The sequence below is a fragment of the Halichoerus grypus genome, chromosome 8 (assembly GCF_964656455.1).
Source record: "Halichoerus grypus chromosome 8, mHalGry1.hap1.1, whole genome shotgun sequence".
Taxonomy (NCBI): Eukaryota; Metazoa; Chordata; class Mammalia; order Carnivora; family Phocidae; genus Halichoerus; species Halichoerus grypus.
In genome coordinates, this window is record NC_135719.1 from 74,411,283 (window position 1) to 74,423,782 (window position 12,500).

Sequence of the window (12,500 nt, forward strand, 5' to 3'; positions counted from 1 at the left end):
CAGGATGGAAGCTCCTGGAGGGCAGGGATTTTTGTCTATTTTTTGTTTGTTTTACTGATGTCTCCCAAGGGAGAATGAATGAAAAGTAAATTCATATTGATACATAGCTGCCTTGAAATTATAATGAAAATGGAGAAATATTCTAAAGGTCCAAAATTTCAAAACTTATTTTTCTTTCAAATTAAATAATAAGGGAAAAAAAGAAAAACGAAGAGAGAAATAGAGCACCAAAGAGCAGTACAGAAAAAAAACTGTTCTACCCTGCCTACTAAATAAAATATAAGCAAAATTTTAAGTTACTAAAATTTAACAACATTCCTTTTTTTTCCTATGCCAAAAGCAAGCTGACGTTTTGACTGTTTTAAAATTCTGTGTACTTTATTTTATTTTATTTTATTTTATTTTTTTTTAAAGATTTTATTTATTTATTTGAGAGAGAGAATGAGATAGAGAGAGAGAGCATGAGAAGGGGGAGGGTCAGAGAGAGAAGCAGACTCCCTGCTGAGCAGGGAGCCCGATGTGGGACTCGATCCCAGGCCTCCAGGATCATGACCTGAGCCGAAGGCAGTCGCTTAACCAACTGAGCCACCCAGGCGCCCCCTGTGTACTTTATTTTAAAGATTTTTTATTTTATTATATTTGCCAGAGAGAGAGAGAGCACAAGCAGGGAGGGCAGCAGGCAGAGGGAGAAGCAGGCTCCCCGCTGAGCTGAGAGCCCGATGCGGGACTCGATCCCAAGACCCCAGGATCATGACCTGGCCCGAAGGCAGACACTTATCTGACTGAGCCACCCAGGCGTCCCTGTGTAGTTTATTTTAATTTATGGAAAAAAAATACCAGTACTGCCAAGGTAGAACAAATTTTAAAACATCAAAATTCATAAAATGATGATGTATTTAAAACAGGTCACATGATTATCCTTTAGGAGAAAGCAAGGATGATACATCCTAAATTCCTCCTAGATCCAGACATGACTCCACTTTGCTTATATCACCACAAAGCATTAAGCTCAATTTTTAGAGGTGTCAAACACATCTGTTATAGGTACAGAAACTTTGGAATGAACAAATTAATATGTTTTCTGGGTCATAATTTTAATCTAAATTGAATATGCATCTGTGCGAGGAGCTTATTTCCTTTAATAGAGCATAAGCCTCTTGAAGGCAGATAACGTGACTTAGCCATTAGACCCACCTCTCCACAGAGCAGGGAGCACATGTTCTGAGAGAGGAGAGAGAGAGAGAGGAGGGAGGGAGAGAGAAAGACACACATACAATATGTCAGAATGTCTGATAAGAAAATAAGGGAATTTTAAAAACAAAACCTGCCCCTTTGTCACCCCTATTTGTCAACCCCATTTCCTCTAGCCTTTCATACTTCTGCTAAAGGTACTGTTTCTTCCTTTCCTATCACAAAGTCAGGCAAGCAGCCCCAGACAAAGAACATCACGAATGCCAGTGCTGACTCCAAGACCATGCAACAGACGAAGGTTTTGTGAACGGTGCAGCCTACTTTCCTCATCCCCAGAGACCGTAAGATCTCTCGCCCCCACCGCTGAGAATCTAAATAGAAGCAACCAAATATATAAAATATCAATGAAAGGAATGTTCTTAAACAAGCCATACTTTTCTTCACCAAATGTTTATCCATAGGCTGAAAACTCAACAGGAACAGTTAAAATGGAAATGCAGAAAAACCAAGGTTGAAATGAGAAATAATTAAAAAAATAAGCCCAATAAACAGGCCAGAGAACATTCTGCCCACCCCATGCATTGCAGACAAAGGTATTCACTTACTGACCAGCATTTTTGATAATTCACGGAAGAGTGTGACTGAGTATGGAAAAGAACCAAAATCAGGCCCAGGTTTTAGAGGAATTCACCTTTATTTTGATTTCTTCACTTCCGAAAGGTATGGCCCCTAATAATCAAAACTAATTGATTTGCAAAAACAAAACAAAAAAGTGTTTGTTAATAAATATAACAGATTTATGAAAATTTAGACCAGACTGAGAAAATTAATCTTTGACATTTACTACAGCATTGACAGGCCTCTTTTTTTAAAGAAGAGTATGCAACCAAAGAGAATTTATCAGTTGGTTTGTAAAGGGCTTTTTACTTGGGACTGATGTAAAATAATTTCATCATTGAGATGAGTGATAGGCAAGGACATATGTCTGCTCAGTTTATGGGTAACATGCTGGGGGGGGGGGGCGGTTAAAAGATTAGAATGTGTAACACACATTTAATTCCTGAATCTAAATAAAAGTTGTCCAGTGAGATTATAACCTGAAGTACGAAATAAATATCACAAGTCATATATTTGTGTATAAGTAAGTGACTGAATAAGTAAATACAGGAGCCAAAACTTCCTTACAGAAGAATTCCAAATAATATATCTACATAATCCTCTCTCTAGGAGGTGGAGTTAAATCTTCCTCTTCAGCTTGAGTGTGGGCTAAATTTAGTGACTTTATTTCAAAGAAGAGAGTTTGGAAAGGGAAAAACAGTAACTTAATAGTAGAGAAATCTGGCAAACATTACCTTAACCAAGAGATTGAGGTTAACACAACCAGGGATAAGTTGTATTGGTATCATGGACTCCCTGATAGGATAGGATGATAAGGAAACTTTCCCTTTGTGCTATTCTTTTCCAAATTCTATAATCCCAGCCTAATCATGAGGAAAATGTCAGACAAATCAAAACAGAACCATTACATAGAATACCTGATTGATATTCCTCAAACCCAGTAAGGAAAGACTGAGTAACTGTCACACACCAGACGGGATGTAGGAAACACAACAACGAAATGCCATGGGGGATCCTGACTGGACCCTGGACCAGCCAAAGGCTGTCAGTGGAAAAAGTGGTGCAATTCAGATAAAGCCTGGAGTTTGGTTAATAGTAATCTACCGACATGGGTTTCTTACTGGTGACCAACGTATCACAGTAATGTAAAATTTTAACATTAGGGGTAATTAAAACTGACCGACAGGTACAGGGAGGACTCCATACTATCTTGGCAACTTTTCTGTAAATCTAAAATGATCCCAATAAAAATTTTACTAAAAAAAGTTATAGATTTCTAGGGGAATTGCTGCCCCTAGATATGAATGAGCTCATGAAAAATTTAACCCTTCCATTACCATTAACAACAACAAAATAAAAAAACTCCTATTGCTTTTGACAAAGCATTGGCTAAAAGAATTCCTGAAGTATAAGATATAGTTATATACAAGAATAAAGGGTTGTAAATTTCCACAGTACATATATATAGGTAGGCCAGACATGCTGTTGTTTTGTTACTATAAGAAAAAAACACATTAAGTTAAACTAGTAAAAGAATTCAGGAAATTGAGTTCATCCTCCCATTCTATGCTGCTTCAATAAGACCAAAATTAATCTCTCCCCATACAGAGCATCATAAAAAGAATTCCAAGAGGTTTCAGAATCTCTGAAATTAACATAGAATTCAAATTTCAAGAGTACTGAAAGAAGATGAAAGATAAATTAGTTTTAAGGAACTATCGGAATATTACTGCCCGTTGCTACAAAAGTTACTATCATTTGAGTGCCTATTATGTGCCAAGCACTATGCTAGGTACTTTACAAAATCATCTTTAATCTGTGTAACACTGAAAGGTGGATGTTATCTGATTTTGAAGACGAGCAAACTATGGCTGCCAAAGAAGCTACCCAAAGCAATAGTAAGAGATCAAACTGGGATTCCAACTCTGTAAGAGGAAATACACACGAATTGTAATAGATGAGATTTAAGTAGAAAGAAGATCAAGTCTTCTCACATTAAAAGAAGCTAAGCACTCGGGGAAATATCTAAGCAATGCTGTTAACTCACACTCATTAAATAATGGAAAGAAGTAGACTCTGAAATTAGATTTAGGTCCCTTCCCTTCTCATTGCTTATGTTTGTTCCTTTGTGCATTCAGATACGTAATGAGGGTAAGCAGAAGAACAGATAGGTGTAGGTGGTCCGAGATCAAGTCCCAGTTCTTGCCCTTTCTAAGGGTACAGTGAGGCTAGTCATTTATCCCGAGCTTCTGTTTATCATTTATATAACCACAAAATAACATTTGCCTTATCTATGTCAAAGGGTTATTGTATGGGTCAAAGAAAACTTATCAAAACTTTTTTAAACAATAAGGTTCTATTCATGTGTTTCATGTGTTATCTATAAAATTCCTTAATATATCCTCTCAATCCTAGAGTTCTAAGTAAATGGTAGGTTTTTATTACCAACAAAATATGTAATTCAAGTCAACTAATATATAGAGATGTGAGACCAGGGGATGAATCAAGAGAAGGAACCAAAAATTATTCCTGTATTATTATATAAACTGTCTTCTTAGATCAAAAGCAAAAATGAGAAGTTGGAGGTTAGGGAGCTTAGTGAAGAAGATAAATCATTTACCTACATACACAATTTAGTCTTAGCAAGAATAATTTGGTAATCCCCATTAAAATACAAAAGCTCACTTGTATACAATGATATCACAGATCAACCGACTATGATCCAAATGGTCAAAGCACGGGCCCTCGATGAAGCAGAAGTTACTCACCATCAACAAGGAAGATCTACTCAAAATGCTGCATTTTATGTCCTTGCAAGGCACAAGAAAGTAGCGCATGTTGTCTGTACATTTTTATCTGGTTAATGAATAAATACTATTCATATTTTCCAAGAATGTTGTTTATCAAGCTTCTCAAGCAAAGAGTTACTTACAAAATGAAGCAGGAAAAAAAAGACCCTACAATTACCTCATTCTTAAATATATTAGCATCCGCTCATGAATTAGGAGAAAGTGGAATTCCTAAATTCTCAAACCGTGACGTAATATTGGTTTTATTGATTCTCTGTACAATTTGTGGGAGTACCCAATCATTATTTTGACAGTTTTATCATAAGGTAATAGACTTCCTTTTAGATAATTGCAGTTACCACATTCAATTTCAACCTTCCATAGGATTTTTTCCTAGATACAGCTTTACTGTCAGTCCTAGATCACATTACTTTCTTTTTATAGCTATACACACAAAGCATTTTAGGCGTTACACCTAATTATGTCAGCACAATAACAATTTAAAAGCTCATCATGAAGAAGTAAAGGTTAAGCACTTATATGTTAAGACTCCTTTTTATAAAGACATATAGTGCTATATGACATAAGTAAATGAATTACACAAGCACTTAAAAGTCTGTTTGAGAGTTACAAAAAAATAAGACTCTTTTTTGGATAAACTGGGAAATTTGAGGAGTTTGTAACCAAGCAATAACATTGGTGAACTACAATGTTGACTTACAAACTTTCTGGCTCGGGAAAATGATTTACCCACACAAGTTTCACGATACAGAGTTGAGTGACAAAATACTTTTTTTCCTAGGGAAAAAGCATAGGTGCTTTTCCTAGAGCACAGGTTCTGGAATTATACTGTCGCTAATTAATGTTTGACCTGGGGCAAGTCCCTTAAGATCTTTGTGCCTTGGCTTCCTCATCTGAAAATGGGAATACTACTACTTGTCTCATAAAGTTGTTCTGAGGATTAAATGTCCAAGTGGTAGAGCTCTTAGAAAGTACTTGGCATATAGCATGTGCTATATAAATATCAGCTATCATTATTGCTTACTTGAATTGCCTTAAGCAGCTAAAAACTAATAAAGAGATAAGGAGCAAAACTGAAGGGTGATCTAAGCCAGTGGACAGAGTGACAGACATACAACCAGGGCCAAGAGATGAGCTCTACTCATGGAATGTGGAAGTATGGGGCGTTCCAACTCTAGAAGAAAAAGCAAATTTGCAGTTCAGAAGTTCTTTGCAGAAACAATGAATTAGGCTGAAAGGAACTCTAAAGACTGAGGCCAAAACTGGTTGCCAAGGCTTAACACTAAGTGAGAGATCTCAGCTCAGGATTCAGCACAGATCTACACAAGAGGCACAACACTCAGGAACATGATTCTGACAACCTTGCAATCTCCCGTTAGGTGTGTCTATCTGTCAGGGAAAGGGACAAGTGATGGCAGGGATGGCGTCAGAGACTGGATAGCAGAGGGGAGCAACTGCAAAGAGGCTAGGCTTAGCGGCAATTCAACTAAGCTGTTAACCCCCCTGAAAAATATGAGCCACGATAATTCTCAGTTCAGTGCATTTCATCATTTGGGGAGGAACAAATCTCTTGATTTCCACTCTGTAATTTCTACATTCCACTTCATAATTATAAATATAATTACTTCAGAAAACAATTTGGTGTCTCGCTGGACTCAGACAAAAATTCTGTTACCCCTAGTCAATTTACCTGATTAAAAAAAAAAAAAATCTAAACTAAGAAGTAGCTCCTTAATTAAAAGGGGCAACTATATAATATAATTTGGCATCCAAATTAACTACTTCTCTCAAGATACACAAAAGGTGTTTCTAGTAAATTCTGAAATGACCAGAAATGTCAATAATCAGTATCTCAAATCAAACTAAAAAATAAGAAATACTGACAAAAAAACAGTTTTTCTTATTTTTCAATCTTTGTAAATAAAAGCATTTTTTTAAGTTCTAAGAAGATTCCACTTTATCGTAAATTCATTTTCCCTAAAAAAAAAAAAAAATTACATGAAGTCAGGACTATACCAGAAGATTTTGCACATATAAGCACCATACATGTATGAACCACTTTTTTAAAGGTTTTTTTTTTTTTTTTTATTCTGGTAAAATACACATAACATAAAATTTATCATTTTAACGATCCGTAAGTGTACCATTCAATAATAATGAGTACACTCATGTTGTTGTGCAACCATCATCGCCATCCATCTCCAGAACTTTTTTTATCTTCCTGAACTGACTTTCATACCCATTAAATAATAACTCCCCATCCCTCCTCCTTCTGGGCCTGGACCACCACCATTCTACCCTGTGTTGCAATGAATTCGCCTACTTGAAACACCTCATGTAAATGAAATCATACAATATTTGTCCTTTAGTGTCTGACTTACTTCATTTAGCATAATGTTTTCAAGGCATATGAACCAATTTTTACTTCCTGACCTTTCCTGAAGTCCCAGTTAGGGTGGTGGGGATTATTTTTGTCAAAATCAAGCAACAACGTGTCATCAATCCTTGATTACTCTTATCTTTTAGATTGTGAGGCAACTCTGCAATCCCTTTGGTCCTGCCCCAACGACCTTCTCACCATCATTCCCCCCCACTCCCCTAACAGCCTGTTCAGTCATTCAGTTTGCTTTTTTCACTTTAAGATTTTCCTTATAAGCTTTTGAGAAAAACATAAAGGGAGGAAGAACTTCAGTATTGTATCAATGTTAACAGCCAAGGTAGATTATTTTTAATTTCAAGTAACCATCCTCTGCTTATACCCAGGATCATGGATAACATAGAGTTCATTAAATGCCCCTGACTTGTATATAAAGCATAGCTGGAATCTAATTTCCAATTCTGAGCTTCTTGAATGACAAAAGCTTTCAGTGTAATTGTTATCATTAATATTTATCATGCAATGAATATGCTTCTATACTTCTTTTTCAAACTAGTGAAAATAAGTCATTTTTCTCATTCCACCAGTTGTAAAAAGCAAGTCTAGACATAGAAGAAAATGCCTACCCACTGATACAATTCTTATCAACAAACACTGAGGGTCCAAAATAAGCTCAAATTCCTACCCCTCGAATTCCACCTGAACTGTCCAGACAACAAGCCTTAAAGTATAGAATAGAATACAGTAGAGCTTTCAAGAAATGGAAAACATCATATGGTGTCAAAGCTTGAAAAGTCTTTTAATTAAGACTTTTAAAAATGTTTGAAATTATATAAAAGGCTGAAGAACACCCACCTGCAATATGTAAGGAAATTATATTTCTCATTAAATAAATGTATAATCAATAAACAAGAGGTTTGGAAAGAGTCGGAAGCAGCCCCCTCTATACTAAGCTAGAGAAGTTCCATGCGTTTACTTCCTCTCAATGAGGCACTTATTTCTAGAATATGCATTAATTCCTTACATTCATTTTACCACCATTTAGGGAGCAGAAAAATTTAAGGTACCATGCAAATGGAAATTCAATCATTAATTATTTTAAGGATTAAGTAATAACTTGAATACTTAAGAATCGAATGAGGAGTCACATATAGAGTGGGGAGTGCTGCCTCCTATTTGAAGTGTCTTGGAAAAACACATTCCATTTACAGATGATGCAAATCTATACTATGTTCTTGAGAAGGAGCCCTAAATTTCCAACTTTACAGAAGCATTCTATAAGATGTGTTCTGGTACCTGCATTTAAGGAGCCCAAAGTGAATTAAATTTTTTTACCTTCCCCAATTCAAGGCAATTCTTATTTCTACATTATGGGATACACCAGTTTGAAATTTCCAATTCATCCTAGGCTCCTTTCACTTACTCATCACCAGTGTCCAGTACATTGCAGGGCCTATAGACTTTATCTCCTCTTTTACTTCCACTGCAAACTCTAATTCAGACCTGATTTAAACTTTCCAAGAATAATTAATAGCTTATTAGTTGTTCTTTCTCACTACATCCAGTATTTCCTCACTTTGATCCATTCTTCATAGTGTTGCCATGTTATCTTCAACCTTGGTTTTTAATTGCCATCACAACACACAGTTCTGTGTCTCAATTCATTATAGAGTGTATCACAAATTATAACTACCACTAAGTAAATCTGTAGGTGCTTTTTTTAAATAAATGAAAGTTGACTTGGATATTTAATATTACTGTTCTTCAACTGTTTTCCAATATGCTTTCTTGAGTGGGAGAGGGAGTGGAGTGACAGAAAAGTGTTAGGAATTATGGAGAATCCTGGTTACTGCTATGTAAATGATATCCTTCGCATCTGTCTTGTTGAAAAGCCCTACCATAAAAAAAATAAATAAATAAAAGCTCTGATCATGTCACTCCGCCATTTAGAACCATCAATGGTTTCCCACCGCCTGCTAATTTAAATACAAACACCCACGTCTGGAATTCAGTATCTTTATCATATGATCCTAACTGAATCTGGCCAACTTTAATTCCCACCATGAATCTACATATGAGCTTTTTAGTTAGCAAGTCTGGACTATTCTTAAGCATACCTTATACTTTTCCATTTTCTTTCCTTGGTTCACATAGTTCTCTGTCTTAAACGGCCTTCCCCTGCAGCCATACTCCCCCAGCCCATGAAACCTCCTCTAATTCTGTAAACCAAAAGGTACTGACTCCTTCCAGCATGTTTTTACCTCTAAAAGCACATATAGAAAGATAATTATTATGTATGTGCTTCACACATCCCACTAAGCTGTGAGTTCTTTGATGGAAAAGTTGTGAGTTTTATTCCTTTTTCCATCTACCACAGTACCTAGTGCTCAGGATATAGACAGCACTCATACAGTTCTTAATGAGCTGCAGAAGAATAAAGCACATGAATTCCAAAGGAATCAATGTTTCAGTATTGTTAGTAAGGGACTACTCTTAAGTCTAATCAGATCTATATCACTAAGAACTATGACACTCAATTCATTTATTCATTCATTCATTCACAGGTTTAATATTTGAGACTTAATGGGGAGTAGAATGTGTGCTAAAATTGGAGAGCACGATACAACAACAACAACAACAACAACAACAACAAAGGTAAGGTCTTTAGCCTTCTTGTAAAAGTTAAGATGGGAAGGTGAGATCCCAGGGGTAGATTTTGAAACATGGAATTAAAATTCAGGGTTCCTTAACAACCCAGTCTGTAACTGGTCAATTTCACTCTCCATTGGTGCAATTAGAAAACGTGAAAAAAAACAGGCAAAAAGATGCATTTTGATACTTAAAGGGTCTGTTCAAAATGTAAGGACTTTCACTTTTAAGAAAACAGACCCAAATGTAATTTACCTATTACTCATTATTAATCAAAATGCTGTTGGTCATATTCTACGCTAAGAAGAAAGACTGCTGAGTGGGGTAGGGCTCAATCACTGGAACTGATGGCATGATAGTAAAGAGCTCTTCATCTCCTGCTTTTGCCCAGGTCTGTAATGTGACATGAAAACCTGCAATCCTATTCTGACAGCATTTTCCCGACAATTATTCTAACTGGTACTATACTCACAATAATGCAGTAGAAGGAGCTTGATGAGGAACTGGTAGCCTTGAATTCCAGCACTGCCATTCACCACTATGCCCTTTACCACCACTTGCGTTTATAACTTCTTACAGTCTGTTTCCTAACCTGTGAACTGGCCTTCTATGCCTCACCTACCTCAATGGGTTATTCTGAGGCCACAGAAAACCATGAAAATGCCAACTATATTCCCTCACATCTCATTTGGATTTCGTGAGGAAAAGAAAATGGCACAATGTGAGTTAACTTCCCTATACTATTTGAGAAGAAGAAAGAAACTCAGTTCAGTTGAACAGATTTAATTTGGAATCTGGGCTCTAGGGTCAGCTTTATGTAGCAACAATTAGGACCATGGCCAAGTCACTTACCTTCTCTGAAACTCAGTCTCTATACCTCTGCTATCAATATGTTAGTTTTGTTTTAAGGGTAAGCAACAGTACGACACAAAAGTATTCTAAAGGACTGTAAAACATTATTTAACCGGGGGCAATAAAAAAGTGAGTACAACGGGGGCAATAAAAAAGTGAGTACAACAAAACTGTTTGTTCTCAAAGTGCCATTTAGGATTCTTTCTAACTACTGAGACACTGGGCAGAATGTACATATCATACTCTAAAAATTATCCCACAAAAAAACCCAACAGTGCTCCTTAAAAGTGGATATTATTAAAGTATATATTACTGAAATCACGTTTTATGTGTCCCATGTTGTTAGTTACACCTTTTTATAGAAAGAAAACAATTTAAAACTGAGCATCGATCTAGTGAAAGTAATAGTACATACACAGTACTCTCCACTCCCAAAGGAATAGGATTTTTCCCCCCATTTCTAATTTTAAAAGGAAAAAATTAAAAATACAAACCAAGACTGACTGAGACTCGCAGCTCATTAAAGCTGAGGTGATTTCCCCTATATAGAATTCTATTGATCTCCATAGTCCACACTAGACAAAAAGTGTGGTCAGGGAGGGGGATGATGGATGCCTCTGCCAATAGCACTGAACAAACCTGTTAGCTAATTGCTACCAAAGACAATTATCCCTGCATTGTTTCATAATGGAAACACATTACAAAACTCTAATATACACACAGGGAAATTTGATGATTTGACTGCGGAGCCATGTGCATTGAATTTCATTGCCAAAGGCCAGCCAGGTCGCTGCTGTGAAGGGGAAGAAAGTGTCAGAATATAAGCCACAGTATTTTAAAGCTCTTTACTTCAAGGGTGGGGGTGGGGAGGAAGGGGGAAGAAAGAAAGGAGGAGGGATGAGAAAGACAAAGAAAAGAAAGGAAGACAACCCAGCATCATCCTCCAACTGAATGAAGTTCTACAATCTGGCAATAATTTTAACATTTTTCTGTTATTTTTAAAATGATAAACCTCTAACAATGGTTTGTTAGATAATCATAAGAAGATTTTTTAAAATCATTTTCTATCCAGAAGAGAATTTCAAAGCTTTTTGACAGGCAGGCAGCCTACTGGCAAGTACGGAGTTAAAGAGGTGGCTTCACAATAGCCTGGTATGATGATTAAAAATAACATCAAATATCTGTCACGATTTTATGTAAAGGAAAAAAAAAATCTGACTCTGTAACAACTCACAGTAAAACAGCCATTAACCCAAACAATTATAAAAGAAAAAGCCTCAAAATACAGTTATTTGATTATACATAATCATAGTGTAATTCAAGCATACAATATTTACAATTGCCTCCTTTCTAAGAAGCCACATTCTTAAAATACCCTTTTTCCTTGATACGTTTCTAAATATGCTCATGTCCTTCTCCAGTGTATTCATGCAAGACATTTAATCCTAGCATTGGAATTATAGGAATCCTGATACACAGTATACATCAAAATTATATTCAGTACTATTTAACTCTCCTGTATAAAACAGTACAAAATAAAAAGAAAAATGTACCAAAGATGTGCCAGCATTATAAAGATAAATTAACGGCTACGAAATTTATGATCAACCTATTAACTTCATAATTCACAAGTCAATGAATTCTGTTTTAGTGTGTTTGATGCTGCTCTGTAGAGGCCGGTCTACCTGCTTCAGACTGCGCCGACTACTATTTTGACAAGACGTGGATAGCAGTAGGTCCAAAGCAATCAGAAGGTTGACTTTGACAAATGGCGGCACTGCGGCGAAGTTGAAAATAACACACATCCACTTTAATCTCTTTCTTGATTAAATCGAAACCATACCATTCTGACATCATGTGATTTGCTCATGAAGCATCACTGCAGGTTACTTTAGAGGCTACATCTATTGAAATGATATTGAATTTTTAGGGGAAGTACTTAATTCATTCAAATGAAACCTTCACGAGGTAACTGGGCCACCAGTCACTGATAACTGCAGATT

General features: G+C 36.2%; 1 protein-coding gene across 4 annotated transcripts in view; it reads right to left on the reverse strand.

Annotated features, from left to right (window-relative positions):
• CDIN1 (CDAN1 interacting nuclease 1) overlaps positions 1-12,500 on the reverse strand; it is a 254,139-nt gene that overhangs the window by 179,291 nt on the left and 62,348 nt on the right. The window lies entirely within an intron of this gene.